Source organism: Panthera uncia, chromosome B4, assembly GCF_023721935.1.
Source record: "Panthera uncia isolate 11264 chromosome B4, Puncia_PCG_1.0, whole genome shotgun sequence".
Lineage (NCBI taxonomy): Eukaryota > Metazoa > Chordata > Mammalia > Carnivora > Felidae > Panthera > Panthera uncia.
In genome coordinates this window covers 19,513,786-19,528,239 of record NC_064809.1, presented here as the reverse complement: position 1 = coordinate 19,528,239, position 14,454 = coordinate 19,513,786, and the positions used below count along the sequence as shown (strand labels likewise).

General features: G+C 38.6%; 1 protein-coding gene across 13 annotated transcripts in view; it reads right to left on the bottom strand.

The window, feature by feature from the left end:
• Window positions 1-14,448, bottom strand: part of MLLT10 (MLLT10 histone lysine methyltransferase DOT1L cofactor) — a 235,295-nt gene extending 220,847 nt beyond the window's left edge. For all 13 annotated transcript variants that reach the window (XR_007456916.1, XM_049626908.1, XM_049626907.1 and 10 more), the window contains exon 1: window positions 12,016-14,448. The gene's annotated coding sequence lies outside the window, so the exon portion shown is untranslated. The remainder of the gene's footprint in view (window positions 1-12,015) is intronic.
• Window positions 14,449-14,454: the final 6 nt, after the last annotated feature.

Here is a 14,454-nt window from a genome sequence, read left to right as displayed (position 1 = left end):
GAGAGGAAGAGGATGGAGAGGAAGAGGATGGAGAGGAAGAGGATGGAGAGGAAGAGGATGGAGAGGAAGAGGATGGAGAGGAGGAGGAAAAGAGGGAGAGGAGAGAGAGAAAAAAAGGAAAAGGAAAATTGAATTCATGGAAAATTTTACTAATACACTACCTGATTCATTAACCATTTGGAAGATTATATGAAGAAGCAACAGAGGGAAAAAATTTAGCCTTAAATAAAGAATACAAGGAAACTTAAAATACAAGATGATTATTAATCCCAAGGAAATGAAATTAATAAAAAAAAATCAGTATACTTTTGGCTCAAAAATGAACAAAATATTTAAGTAGTCATAATAATGTAAATATTACTGTTCAACACTACTGATTTAACAAAAATCTGTGATATACTGAAAGGCAACTACTAAAATTGATATGTCAAGAACAGCTGCTTATGGGGGTGCCTGGCTGGCTCAGTCAGTGGAGCATGCAACTCTCGATCTCAGGAGTTGGGTGCAGCTGGGGTGCAGAGCTTACTCAACAAAAATAAACTTTAAAAAGCAATAGCTGTGGGGCACCTGGATGGCTCAGCTGGTTAAGCGTCCAACTCTTGATTTCACCTCAGGTCATGATCTCGTGGTTCATGAGTTGGAGCCCCCAAGTCAGATTCCGAGCTGACAGTGCAGAGTGAGCTTGGGGTCCTCTCTCCTTCTCTCTGCCCCTCCCCTGCTCACGCTCTAAATCTCTCTTCCTCTCTCTCAAATAAACATTTAAAATTCTGTAAATAAAATAAACAATAGCTGCTTACACATTCCTTTTAGAAACATACAAGTAAGTACCAAAAGGAACGGCCAAAAGAGGTTGCTTCTGGTAATGAGATGAGGGTTCAAGGGTAAAGCAGCAGGTACTGTTTTGTTTGAGTGAGAAGTTTTTGGTAATACCAGACTTAGACTATGTGCATTTATCGCTCTGGTAAACATAAAAATTAAATCCAAAAAAAAGGGAATAAATAGGTGCCATATGCTGGGCAAGGTATCAATTTCCTTTCTCTCACTAGTTACACAGGTGAGAGTTACACTTGTTAATACAAACAAGTATTAAGCACCTACTTCATATCAGCCATTAGGTTAGGCTCTTCTCACAGTAAAAGAATTCAAGAGAGACCAGAGAAATTGGCCACTTACTACATTTTATCTATGGTGGTTAGCACTAAATCTGTTAACTTTCTAAAAGCACCTCTTTCAAAGCTGTAAGAACTTAATGTACTATGAGAAATTTAAAGGCAAATATTAGATATGAATCAGCAATAAGAAAAAAATGGTAGCAAATATTTAACTCTGAAGGCATTTTTTTTTTAATGTTTATCTATTTTTGAGAGAGACAGAGTGCAAGTATGGGAGGGGCAGAGAGAGGGAGACACAGAAACCAAAGCAGGCTCCAGGCTCTGAGCTGTCGGTACAGAGCCCGACACAGAGCTTGAACCCACGAACTGTGAGATCATGACTGAGCCAAAGTCAGACACTTAACCGACTGAGCCACCCAGGTGCCCCAATGTTTGTTTATTTTTGAGAGCGAGAAAGACCAGGCACGAGTTGGGGAGGGGCAGAGAGAGACACAGAATCTGAAGCAGGCTCCATGACCTGAGCCAAAGTCAGATGCTCAACCGACTGAGCCACCCACCCAGGCGCCCCAATTCAGAAGGCACTCTATTTAAAGTATACAAACTAAACTGCTCGTACAGAAATAAAAGGGAGAAAGTTATATATGAAATTTGAACTGCCTTCTTGCACTCGGGAATCAAAGGTAAATTGAAAAAAAAAAGAAATCAAAGACAAATTTGAAAAAACAATTTTCAATTATGTATATATCATGGTAAATCTCCAAGTGGCAGAAATAAAAAAGAAAAGTTAAAAGAATAAACATCAGTTGAAGGTGACGCACTTAATGAAAATATCAGATCTAATATATAATACATACACCCTAGAGACTGGGGTGGACTATGACACCAGCATAGACCCTAGACACGTTAAAAAAAAAAAAAAAAAAAGTTCTAACTGGGTTCCCTGCATGTGGACAGGAGTTGTTAAGTGCCTATCCCACAACCAGAGGGGAATCTATCCTAGAAAAACATGGCCTAGACCAGTAAGACTAGAGATGCTGCACTGAAGATGTCTGTTCTGGACGTGAGGAGTCACTCTAGAAAAACTGGAAACTCAAACCTATGTTGAGAGAAAGTGGGGCCCAAAATCCATTATCTAAAGGGTCCTGGGACACCTGGGGGCAGACTCACGATTTCAGCTTAGGTCACACAGTTTGGTTAGGGAGACTGAGCCCCACCTCTCACTCTGCACTGACAGCAGGGAGCCTGCTTGGGATTATCTCCCTCTCTCTGCCCCTCCCCCACCCACCTCTGCATGCATGCTCTCAAAAATATATATAAACATTAAAAAAAAAAAAACCAAACCAGGGGTGCCTGGGTGGCTCAGTTAAGCGTCCAACTCTTGGTTTCAGGTCAGGACATGATCTCATGGTTCATGGGTTCAAGCCTTGTGCTGGGCTCTGGGCTGAGGGTGGAGCCTGCTTGGAATTCTCTCTTTTCCTATCTCTCCGCCCCTCCCCTGCTCATGATCTCTCTCAAAATAAATAAATTATTTATAAATAAATAAATAGATAGATAGATAGTACTGCAATCCAAATCAAGAAACAAAAATCAGTCTGGAGCAATGAACTCCATCCAGTAGGCAAACTCTAACAGTCTGCTGTTACCAACCCCAAAGCCATTCTCCAGATCTTCCCTAGTAACAAAACTCCAATTGTATTTAGTTCTCCAACTGACCCATATTTTGAATTATAACAATTCAAAGCCAGTAAAATTAAGCATAATCTGTTGCCTGGGGCTTCAAGAAAACTTAAGAGAATCAGTCAGCTGGGCGGAAAATCAATTTTCATTTTGCACCCCCCTTCTGCCTAGAACTTCTTTCCACAGTCACAATGACTGTTTCAGCTGCCATCCTCTCTCTGACTGTGGGACAACCCTGAAAACAAAAACCATGTGCTAAGGTTGGTATAGTAGGAGGACAAAAAAAGCCTGATCCCAAATGATGTCACAAGAGCTGTCATAAAAGCTTTAAAAGGCCTTTTGAACTCCTTTTAAAAGAAAGAATCTGTAAATCTGTAAATTCCTAATCTACAGAAGCCACTAGAACCTGGTCTTTGGTAAGGTCACACAGCGTTCTTCAGAGACAGAGCAAATGCAAACACTTTCCATAGTAACATCTTCACTGTGTTCCTAGAGGAACAGGAATCCCAAGGAAGACAACTCCTGAGGATCAGCTCACAGCCAAAAATTACAATGAAGACATCTACCACCAGAGTTAACAAACAATTCTAATTCTAATTTAGAGAAATCTAAAATCTCTAAGAGGTTTTAAAATAAGTATTTTTTTTTTTAAGTAAGCTCTTCGCCCGATGTAGGACTTGAACTCATGACCCTGAGATCAAGAGTCATGTGCTCCATCGACCAACCCAGCCAGGGGCCCCTAAAATAAGTATGTTTCAAATGTTCAAGTAGTAAGGGAATATAATCCATAAGGCAATAATAGCAAAATATTATAAAAAAAGAAGAAGCAAATGGAAACATAAAAACAAACAAAGTCTACATATACTTTACTCAGACAAGAAATTCACTCATAGGGTTAACAATATGCATAAATTTCAAGACAGAGCTAAAGAGATTATCCACAATAGAGAGATAAGATAGAAAATATGATGAAAAAGAAATTAAAAGACAAGCAAAAAAGAACAAGAATCTCAAGCATACACCTTAATTAACAGTTCCAGAAGAAAATTAAATGGGAAGGTGACATATGAAGAGAGAGCAGAAAATCTGCCAACATGTAAGAAAAACTGAGTCCACAGAACAAAAGCTGATCAGCTCTGAAGCAGGAGAAGCATACTGTCAACAGATTTTCTATTAGCACAATTAGATACCAGAAGACAAACTAGAATAAATTCTTTACTTATAGGAAAACAATTATTACTCTAAAATTCAAACTAGCATATAAGACAGCAAAATAATAACATTTTTAGACAGAGATGAATATAGTTTGCTTACTGCTTACTAGGCACTGAACCCTAGAACTGTATTTTAAAAAGAGGGGTGCCAGGGTGGTTCAGTCGGTTAAGCGTCCAACTTCAGCTCAGGTCATGATCTTATGGCTCATGGGTTCAAGCCCCGTGTCGGGCTCTGTGCTGACAGCTCAGAGCCCGGAGCCTGCCTCAGATTCTGTGTCTCCCTCTCTCTGACACTCCCCCACTCATACTCTGTATGTCTATCTCTCTCTCAAAAATAAACATAAAAAAAAATTTTTTTTTAAAGAAAAGTAAATGACTATAAAGCAGCAAGGCAAACAAAAAACTGGGTTAAACAAAAACATCAGTAATGTTATATCTAAATTATAAACGCCTATTTAAAAAAAACACAATTTGGGACGCACCTGGGTGGCTCAGTCAGTAAACTATTCAACTCTTGATTTCAGCTCAGGTCATGATCTCACAATTCATGGGTTCAAGCCCCACATCAGGCTCTGTGCTGGCAGTGCAGAGCCTGCTTGGGATTCTCTCTCTCCCTCTCTCTGCCCCTCCCCCACTCATGAGCTCTTTCTTTCCGAAAATAAACTTTTAAAAACTAAATAAAATATAAACATAAAAATAAGGAAATTAAATAAACTGTGGCTCTATAACAAAACACTAAAAAGCAGATAAAAAGAATGAATTAGATCAGTATGTATTAATGCAACTATATCACAAGTTACAGAACACATATACAATGATACCATTCCTGTAAAATAATACTAGATGGTATTTATGAATATACACATGTAGTATAAGTATTAAAACAGATGGTAGTGTATGCATACAATGGAATATTATTCAGCCATAAAAACAAAGGAAATCATGCTGTTAGCAACAACACAGATCAACCTTAAGGGCATTATGCTAAGTGAAACAAATTAGAGAAAGACAAATACAAATCTTCCCCAATATACAACAGTGTTATGTCCCAATAAACCTATCACAAGTTGAAAATATGATATAAGCTATAAATGCATTTAATACACCTAACCTACAAACATCACAGCTTAGCCTAGCCTACCTTAAATGTATTCAGAACACACATTAGCCTACGGTTGGGCAAAATCATCTAACACAGAACCTATTCTATAATAAAGTGTTATGTATTGAATACTGTACTGAAAATGAACAACAGAGTGGCTGTAAGTATACTGGTTATTTGCCCTCCTAATCAAGTTGGCAGTTGATTGGGAGATGAGGCTCACAGTTGCTGCCCAGCAGCATCACGAGCATATCGTACCGTGTATCGCTGTTCTGGGAGAAGATCAAAACAAAACTTGAAATACAGTTTCTACTGAATATACATTGCTTTCACAACCATGTAAGGTCAAAAAATCCTAAGTCAGAACTGTCTGTACTATATCCTCTCAACTTACATATGGAATCTAAAAGAACCACTCTCATAGAAACAGAGAACAGAGAAACAGAGAATGGATGGAGGGTAGGGAAAAGGGGTGAGGTGCAGATGAAAGGCAGAAAACTTCCAGTTATGATAAGGTCTGGAAACATAACATACAGCATGGTGACTATAGTTAACAAGACTGTATTGTGTATATGAAAGTTACTAAGAGTAAATTTTTTTCAAGTTGTTTTTGTTTTTTGTTTTTAAGGAAGCTTTACACCCAAACATGGGGCTTGAACTCATAACCCTAAGATCAAGAGTCCTATGCGCTACCAACTGAGCCAGCAGGCATCCCAAGAATAAGTCTTAAAGGTTCTCGTCAAAAGAAAAGAAACAGGGCACCTGGTGGCTCAGTCAGTTAAGCACCCAATTCTTGATCTCAGCTCAGGTCATGATCTCAGGATGGTGAATTCAAGCCTTACGTCGGGCTGCAAGTAGGACATGAAGCCTACTTAAAAAATAATTAAAAAAAAAAAAAAAAAAAGAGGGGCACCTGGGTGGCTCAGCTGGTTAAGCGACCAACTCTCAATTTTGGCTCAGATCATGATCTCACAGTTTGTGAGATCAAGCCCCACATCAGGCTCTGTGCTGACAGCACGGAGCCTGCTTGGGATTCTCTCTCTGTGTCTCTCTCTCTCACAAAATAAATAAATAAATAAACTTAAAAAAGAAAAAGAAAAAGAAAATTGTAATTATGTTAGGTGATGAATGTTAACTAAATTCACTGTGGTAATCATTTTACAACATATAAACATATCAAATCATTACATTGTATACCTTAATACAATGTTATATGTCAATTATATCCCAATGAAACTGGAGAGGAAGAGAGAGAGAAACAGACGGACAGGTTGGTCCCAAGACACGCTAAAAGGTTAACGGATGACTCAGACTGGGGACAGTACAAAAGTATTTCAAGTTAATTTTTTTTTATTATTCTTTTTCAGAAGGTAAGAGTTGAGGCAAATATGAAGAATCAACATTAGTTCATCGTGAGTGAAGAATATTTATGTTCTATATTCATAACAATTTGTGATAACTAAATATACACTAACGTAATTTTACTTAATAAAATTAAATAGAAATATACACTACAGTTAAGCATATAGTTTAGATGGTTTTATAGATATATAGGGACTTTTGCATTATATATCTTCATTAAACAAAAACTGAAAAATGTGCAACTCTAGGTCAATCCCCAAATTCTGGGTTTACATTCCATCTAGTAGTTCTTCCCCAACAATGTTAAGAAGCCAGGAATAAATACAATATAAAGAGGCAGAAGAATAGGAAAAAGTTACATCTCACCTCCGGTAGAAATCATCTTTTCATTTAGAGCTAGAATAGCAATACCTAAATAATGTAAAATCCTAATGGGCTTTTGGCCATTTTACTCTCTTGCACAATCCACTCTATGTTTTCAAAGTAGAATATTTAACACCTAATATATCCTCTTTATCTCATTAAAATTATATAAGTAGATAAAATTTCTAGTAAGTCTCCTCAGCCTGTGGTAATTAAAAATACCCATTAAATACAAAACAGTCATCAATAAGTGTCTTAATCTCTAACCACCAAGAAGTTAGTAAACAGTGTTAAGTCTAATCAAAAATCTTCAGCAAAAATACATGTTCACTTCAGATAAATAAGCAATTCAAGTGCTTTTTCTGAACAATGAATGCCTACCTACAAAGAGTTTCCCTTAAAAACCATCCAAACCTTCCCTCACTCTTTTACTTTCCTCTTCCCTTACTTTTTCAACATTCGGTCTAATCCTACAATCTCTACTCTCTTCAGTACCCTATAATGAGAGGTCTGCCCAAACCAGGGAACTACAACTGTGGTCTCAGAAACTTTTCTCAATCCTTCAGGTCCTTACAGCAAGGTTCTACTGCAGGTTCTCCTTTCCTGAACGTTCATGATCCGTTCGTGGTAACTTGTTCTCTCACTCTCCACAAGTGTGGATGGATATTCACCATAGCCATCTTCATTTTTCTTTTCTCTAACAAAAAAATGTCATTGGTTCCCAGTCTTCCTTCTAGGCAGCTACAACTCCAACTTAACTCCATTACATTAATCCTAAATTTCCAATGAAAACTCCCAGCAGCATCAAAACGAACATGCCCAAAACAGAACTTTATTCTTCAAGTTTGCTCTCCTTTTGCCATTACTCTATGACTATTTACGGTACCACCATTCCAGAGTGATTAACTTTGGTACTCAGAATTGTCTTTGATTACTCCCTTTCCTTTACCCAATATCCATGTGTCATTTCATCCTTTAAAATGTTCCCTCCCTTCCTTTTCACTCCCTCTCCTCCTTTCCACTCCCTCCCCTTCTAGTCTCACATATTTAGTGTAATATCATCCTGTGTTTCAGTTTCTAACTTCCCATTTCAAATCCATTCCATCCACTACCAAACTTCTTGTGTGAAATTACAACTTTATTACTCTGGTTTTTATAGTATCTGCCAAGGTACTACCAGCTCATAATTCCCTCTTCTCTGAGAAATGAGCTATCTCAAACCCACAGACATCTTGTGTCTTAAGCAACCTTACTACCTAGCCATGGCTAACTGGTCCAGAGTCAGGCACCTCATCCAAGCCAACCCAGTTTCTTTCCTCCCCAAAGGAACAGGAGAACATTTAGTCTTTTGAGACAGGAAACAGAAAATATTAGGAGCTGAAGTATGGCCACTTTTCACCACAAGAGGCAATACAGAACATGATGGTTGAGAGCTTAATCACAGCCCAGCCTCCAAATAGATACGCATTTCTCTTAAAATCATGATGTCTTGGGGCGCCTGGGTGGCTCAGTCCGTTGAGCATCCGACTCCGGCTCAGGTCATGATCTCACTCAGTCTGTGAGTTTGAGCCCCCTGTCGGACTCTGCGCTGACAGCTCAGAGCCTGGAGCCTGCTTCTGATTCTGTGTCTCCCTCTCTCTCTGCCCCTCCCCCACTCATGCTCTGTCTCTGTCTCAGAAATAAACATTAAAAAACTTAAAAAAAAAACATGATGTCTTTACCCATAAAATGTGAACAAAGTACCTCAAAGGTTTGATAAGATGATTAAACCAGATAATTGTAGAACATTTAACATAGTACCTGACAGATAGTAAACAGCTAGTAGCAGAGAAACCTGCAGAAAGGAAAAGAATAAAGCAGACAAAGAAAAGCAAAAATAAGATTAAGACTAATTCAATTCTGGGGCACCTGGGTGGTTCAGTCAGTTAAGCATCCAACTCTTGATTTCAGCTCAGGTCATGATCTCGCAGTCTGTGAGAGAGTCTGTGGGGATCCAAGCTGTCAGCATACTCTCTCCTCTCTCCCCTCTCCTCTCTCTCTCTCTCTCCCTTGGGATATTCTCTCTCCTCTCTCTCTGTCCCTTTCCTACTTGCGTGCCACACACTCACGCTCTCTCTCAAAATAAATAAACGTTAAAATAAATAAATAAGGGGCACCCGGGTGGCTCAGTGATAAAGTATCTGACTTCAGCTGGGGTCATTATCTTGCAGTTTGTCAGTTCAAGCCCCACATCAGGCTCTGTGCTGAGCGCCTAGAGCCTGCTTCAGATTCTGTTTCCCACTGCCCCCCTCTCTGCCCCTCCCCCACTCACACGCTGTCACGGTCTCTCTCTCTCTCTCAAAAACAAACATTAAAAGAAATATTTTTTTCATAAATAAAAATAAATAAATAAATAAATAAATGTGGGCGTCTGGGTGGCTTGGTTGGTTGAGCATCCAACTTCAGCTCAGGTCATGATCTCACAGTTTGTTTGAGCCCCATGTCAGACTTTGCGCTGGCAGTGCAGAGCCTGATCCAGACTCCCTGTCTCCCTGTCTCTCTCTGCCCCTCCCACACTGGCGTGAGAGCGTGTGCATGCTCGCTCTCTCTCTCAAAAATAAACATTAAAAAAATAAAAATAGGGCGCCTGGGTGGCTCAGTGGGTTGAGCATCCGACTTCGGCTCAGGTCATGACCTCACGTTTTGTGAGTTCGAGCCCTGCATCGGCCTCTGTGCTGACACCTTGGAGCCTGGAGCCTGCTTCGGATTCTGTGACTCCCTCTCTCTCTGCCCCTCCCCCACTCGCACTCTGTCTCTGTCTCTGTCAAAAATAAATAAAATGTTGAAAAAAAAAATTTTTAATACATAAATAAAAATTAAAATAAAATAAAATAAAGACTAACTCGGGGCGCCTGGGTGGCTCAGTCGGTTAAGCGTCCAACTTCAGCTCAGGTCACGATCTCGCAGTCCGTGAGTTCGAGCCCCGCATCGGGGCTCTGGGCTGATGGCTCGGAGCCTGGAGCCTGCTTCCGATTCTGTGTCTCCCTCTCTCTCTGCCCCTCCCCCCTTCATGCTCTGTCTCTCTCTGTCTCAAAAATAAATAAACGTAAAAAAAAAAAAATTTTTTTTTTTTAATAAAAAAAAAAGACTAATTCAATTCTTGGGGTGCCTGCCTGGCTCAAAGCATATATGACTCTTGATCTTGAGGTCCTGAGTTTGAGCCCCACCGTGGGGGTAGAGATTATTTTAAAAATAAATAAATAAGCAAAGTAATAATGTAATTACTGAAAGGGAAGGATTTACTTTAAAAAAAAAAAAAAAAGGACTAATTTAATTCCCTAAGTAACAGATACATTTCCACGTTAGGCTTCTTGGCTCCTCTATCCTCACATTAAAATGTCCTTGTGGATGGGGCACCTGGGTGGCTCAGTCGCTTAAGGGTCTGATCTGGAGGTTCGTGGGTTCGAGCCCCGCCTTGGGCTCTGTGCTGAGCTCAGAGCCTGGAGCCTACTTCGGATTCTGTGTTTCCCTCTGCCCCTCCCCTGCTTGTACTCTGTCTCTCTTTCTCTCTCTCAAAATTTAATTTACATAATTAAATTTTTATAAACATTAAACAATTAAATTTAATAAACATTAAAATGCCCTTGTGGCTCAGTCACTAGAGCATGTGACTCTTGATCCCCAGTTGTGGATTCAAGCCCCATGTTGGGTGTACAGATAAGTTAAAGATAAAACCTTAAAACAAACAATAAGATGACCTATCTCTGCCTATTTAAGCTTAGAATGAGTTTTTGTTTTTACAAAGGACCTTATCTTTTATAACTGTACACTACAGGAAATTAAAGGAAGTTGTGCCTCTTCTTTAAAACCTCGAATGGCCCCCACATCCTACCGAATAACACTAAAATAAAATGTGTTCTTCAATATGCCTTGTAAGGTAACTACCTCAATTCACCTTGATATCTTAACCATGCCCTCAGAGAATACAGGAATAAAAACAGGCAACAAGTGGCATTCAAGGCAAATAATTTTGGCATTGTACTACTCCCCATTGACAGAGCTCTTTATCCTCTCTCATTATCTGCCTTCCTATTTTCTAATCTTCCTCTGGCCTTGAATCCACTGTGACACCCTCTGGAATAGCCTCACCTACTATCAATGTTTACTAATGAGTTAAAACATAACCTCCTTTGCTTGGTGACCCATCAACCCCAAAACTATAAAATGCTACAAAGAGGAACAAAAACCAAAAAGGAGACCTATGCATACATCAAATCCTAAAACTTATATGACTGATTCCATCCCCTACTTGCTAATTCCAACCATTGTAATGCTAGAATAAGCTATAATTCTGCTATAGTGTATTCTCACACACAAACAAAACATATGAACAGAAGAATGCTCTGAGTTTCACAGTCCTAAATAGGCTACTCAGCTATGACTTCTAATCAAGAATTGCCTAGGCAAAAATAAAAAGTTTCCATGCTACTCATGTAGGTAGAAAAGCCGAAATGTTTGTTTTCTACCTTCTGTCAAATTCTCTAGTCAACACCAAAAAGGAGCTATCGCATAGCAAACAGTAATACTTTTATATGATTGATGAAAATTAAGTTTATTTCTCCCTAATATTTCCAGAAGCTCAATTGTAAAAAATGCCTTGGGCCACACAGAATAAACATATCTCCCTTATGATTACAAGAAGTTTACAAAAGTGTTCAGAAAGAAGGTAGCCAGCCATGTGAAAGAGGAAGATTCTTATGTTGCTTTGCCAAAGAGACTAAATGTCTGAAAATACTGAACATTCAAAGTTAAAATATACATGTGCAATGCAGTAAAAATATGAGTGGTTAAACTCTAGTGTGTTTTTTTTACTCATTAAACAGACCCTAGCAGAATTATCAGCTTAACTTCCTTATGTTCTACTGCCATCATATTCTCACTAATGATTAACTAATTTAACCCTTCAAACCAGTAAAAAGGGCTAAAGCCCAGCTACAACTTTATGTTTTATCTGTTCAACATATAGTTATGCGGCTCAATTTGTTTTTTTCAGAGTTTGTAAATTTGGTTTAAAACAGTTAAGTTGATATCTGGCCCAAATTCAAATGTGAACAAGACTGAAAACCTTTCAAACTGAAACATAAGTGTGTAGCATCCTAAGCTACTCACTGAAGTATTTTAATGTTTTTGATAAAACAGTTCTTACCACTCTGGCTGCTCTCTCCTGAGATTCACATTTCCTGCAAAACCATGGTCCAGTGGGTACTTGAACAATGCCATAGCAAGCTATTGGGAAATAAAATATTTTAAAATATATTAAAATTTAAAGAATTACAGAAAATTAAATACCCTTTCAAATCCCTCTTAAAATAATTACCTCTCAGACTTCACACAAAACACCTTCTTTGTAAAGAATTAAAACATTTTATATTTTTATTTACCACATATATATTACCACCACCTAATAAAACCTGTATGACATTTTAATAAAAATGTTAAAGGACCAGCGTTTTGTTATTTTATTTAAATAAGTATAAGCATTACAAAGGGTACTTATTTGGGGAGCTGGGTGGCTCAGTTGGTTAAGCATCCAACTCCTGATTTCAAGCTGGGTCCACCCCCACCCCACCTCCCCTCCCACACACACACACCCTCTCCAGTTCCACACTGACACTGGGGGGCCTGCTTGGGATTCTCTCTCTGCCCCTTCCCTGCTCACTTTCTCACACTCTCTCTCCCTCTCTCTCAAAATAAATAAATCTAAAAAAAGTGTTTATTCTTTTATGATAGAAAAAATATCAAGTAAAAATTAACACATAGATTCTTCACAAAGAATTACTAAGAAACTCATTAATTCATTCCTGTATCCTACAGTTTAAATAGAAAGCATTTTAGGTAAGGCTAATGAAAATACTTCTAAATCACCTGTCAAAATGAGCAACAAGTATTGCAGAAAAGAAAATGAAATGTAATGTTAAGCGTGAAATGATTCCATTTGTATAAAATGGAAAAGGCAAATCAATAGAAAGTACACTAGTGGTTGTCTAGGGGAGTTGGGGAGGTGGTGGGAAAAAAAGGACAGTAACTGCTAACAGTCCACGGTTTTCTTGTTGGGTTGATGAAAATGTTCTAAAACGGAGTCTGTGGCAATAAATGCAAAACTCTAAATGTACTAAAACCAGTGAATTGTACGTTTTAAGTGGGTAAATTATTTGGTATGTAAATCACATCTCAAAGCCATTACTTTAAAAAGTGTGTATTTATTGGGGCACCTGGGTGGCTCAGTCGGTTAAGCGTCCAACTTTGGCTCAGGTCATGATCTCGTGGTTTGTGGGTTTGGGCCCCACTTCGGGCTCTGTGCTGACAGCTCAGAGCCTGGAGCCTGTTTTGGATTCTGTGTCTCTCTCTGTTTCTTCCCCGCTCACACTGTTTCTCTCTCTCTCTCCCAAAAATAAAGCTTAAAAATCTTTTTTTAAAAAGTGCATATTTATTTCTAAATATATGATGTGAATGTTCCAACAAGTGATCTGAGTATATGTAAATCACACTCTATTTTAAAAAAAAAATTTTTTATTGGTATTTAACTAGGAATTGAAATTTTCCCACAAACCTAGAACACTAATATCCAACTGACATTCTCACATGAACTTGCTCACAGGAAGCTTGAAAATATCTTAAATATTGGAAAACACTCAAAGAATACAAAATCAACACAAATTTTTAAAGCTCCCAAAAGCTAAACTTGAAATTCCTTTTAAAATTCGTAAATATATCAGTGTAAAAACATTCGGTCAAGAAACACTGCATGAATATCCAAAAACTTACATTTTAATTCAGAAGTACTACTTCCGGACAAGAAAATTTATGCTTAAATGAATGTCTTCTGTATTGGGAGATGACATTACTTATTAAAACTTCATAATTGAGAATCCAATTCATAAGAAATACGTCCACAAATGCGAACGAACACTGTGATGGAAATGCTATACATCATTTCTAAAACTTTAAAAACAGTATATAGGTTTCAACACACATTGTTTTCACTCCTTAAAAAAGGAAGGTGCGCAGGGCACCTGGGTGGGTCAAAGGTTCGACAGGGTGGTTAAAGGCCCAACTCTTGGTTTCCACCCAGGTCATGACCCCGTGGTTCCTGGGTTCAAACCCAAATCAGTCTCTGTCCTGATGGTGTGGAGCCTGCTTGATCTTCTCTCTCCCTCCCTCTCTCTGCCCCTTACCTGCTCACTCCCTCTCTCTCAAAAAAACAAAAAACAAAAAAGTTTAAACGGAAGATGTGCAATTAGGTTTTCGTTAAAACTGACTGCACTCCAGTAATTAATTCACTATCTCCTAAGTCTCCCTTCCCCATTCTGAGATTTCATTCTACGAAGAATGCACTTCAACCTCTTATGTTTCACACTTTTTCTCATTGGGTAGTATCCTTTCCATATACTACTAAATATCAACACCACTCGGCCAAATACAGAAATGGGAAGCTGGGCGGATTGGTAACAGGGGCAGTATGTGTAACAGACACCCAAAAGTTATCTAGGTTGTTTCCTTACCACAAGATACGGGAAAAGTCAGAAACTTCAATGGCCAGAAAACTCCCTAAGTGCCCTCGCCTTTTTTGTAATATCCAAAAAAA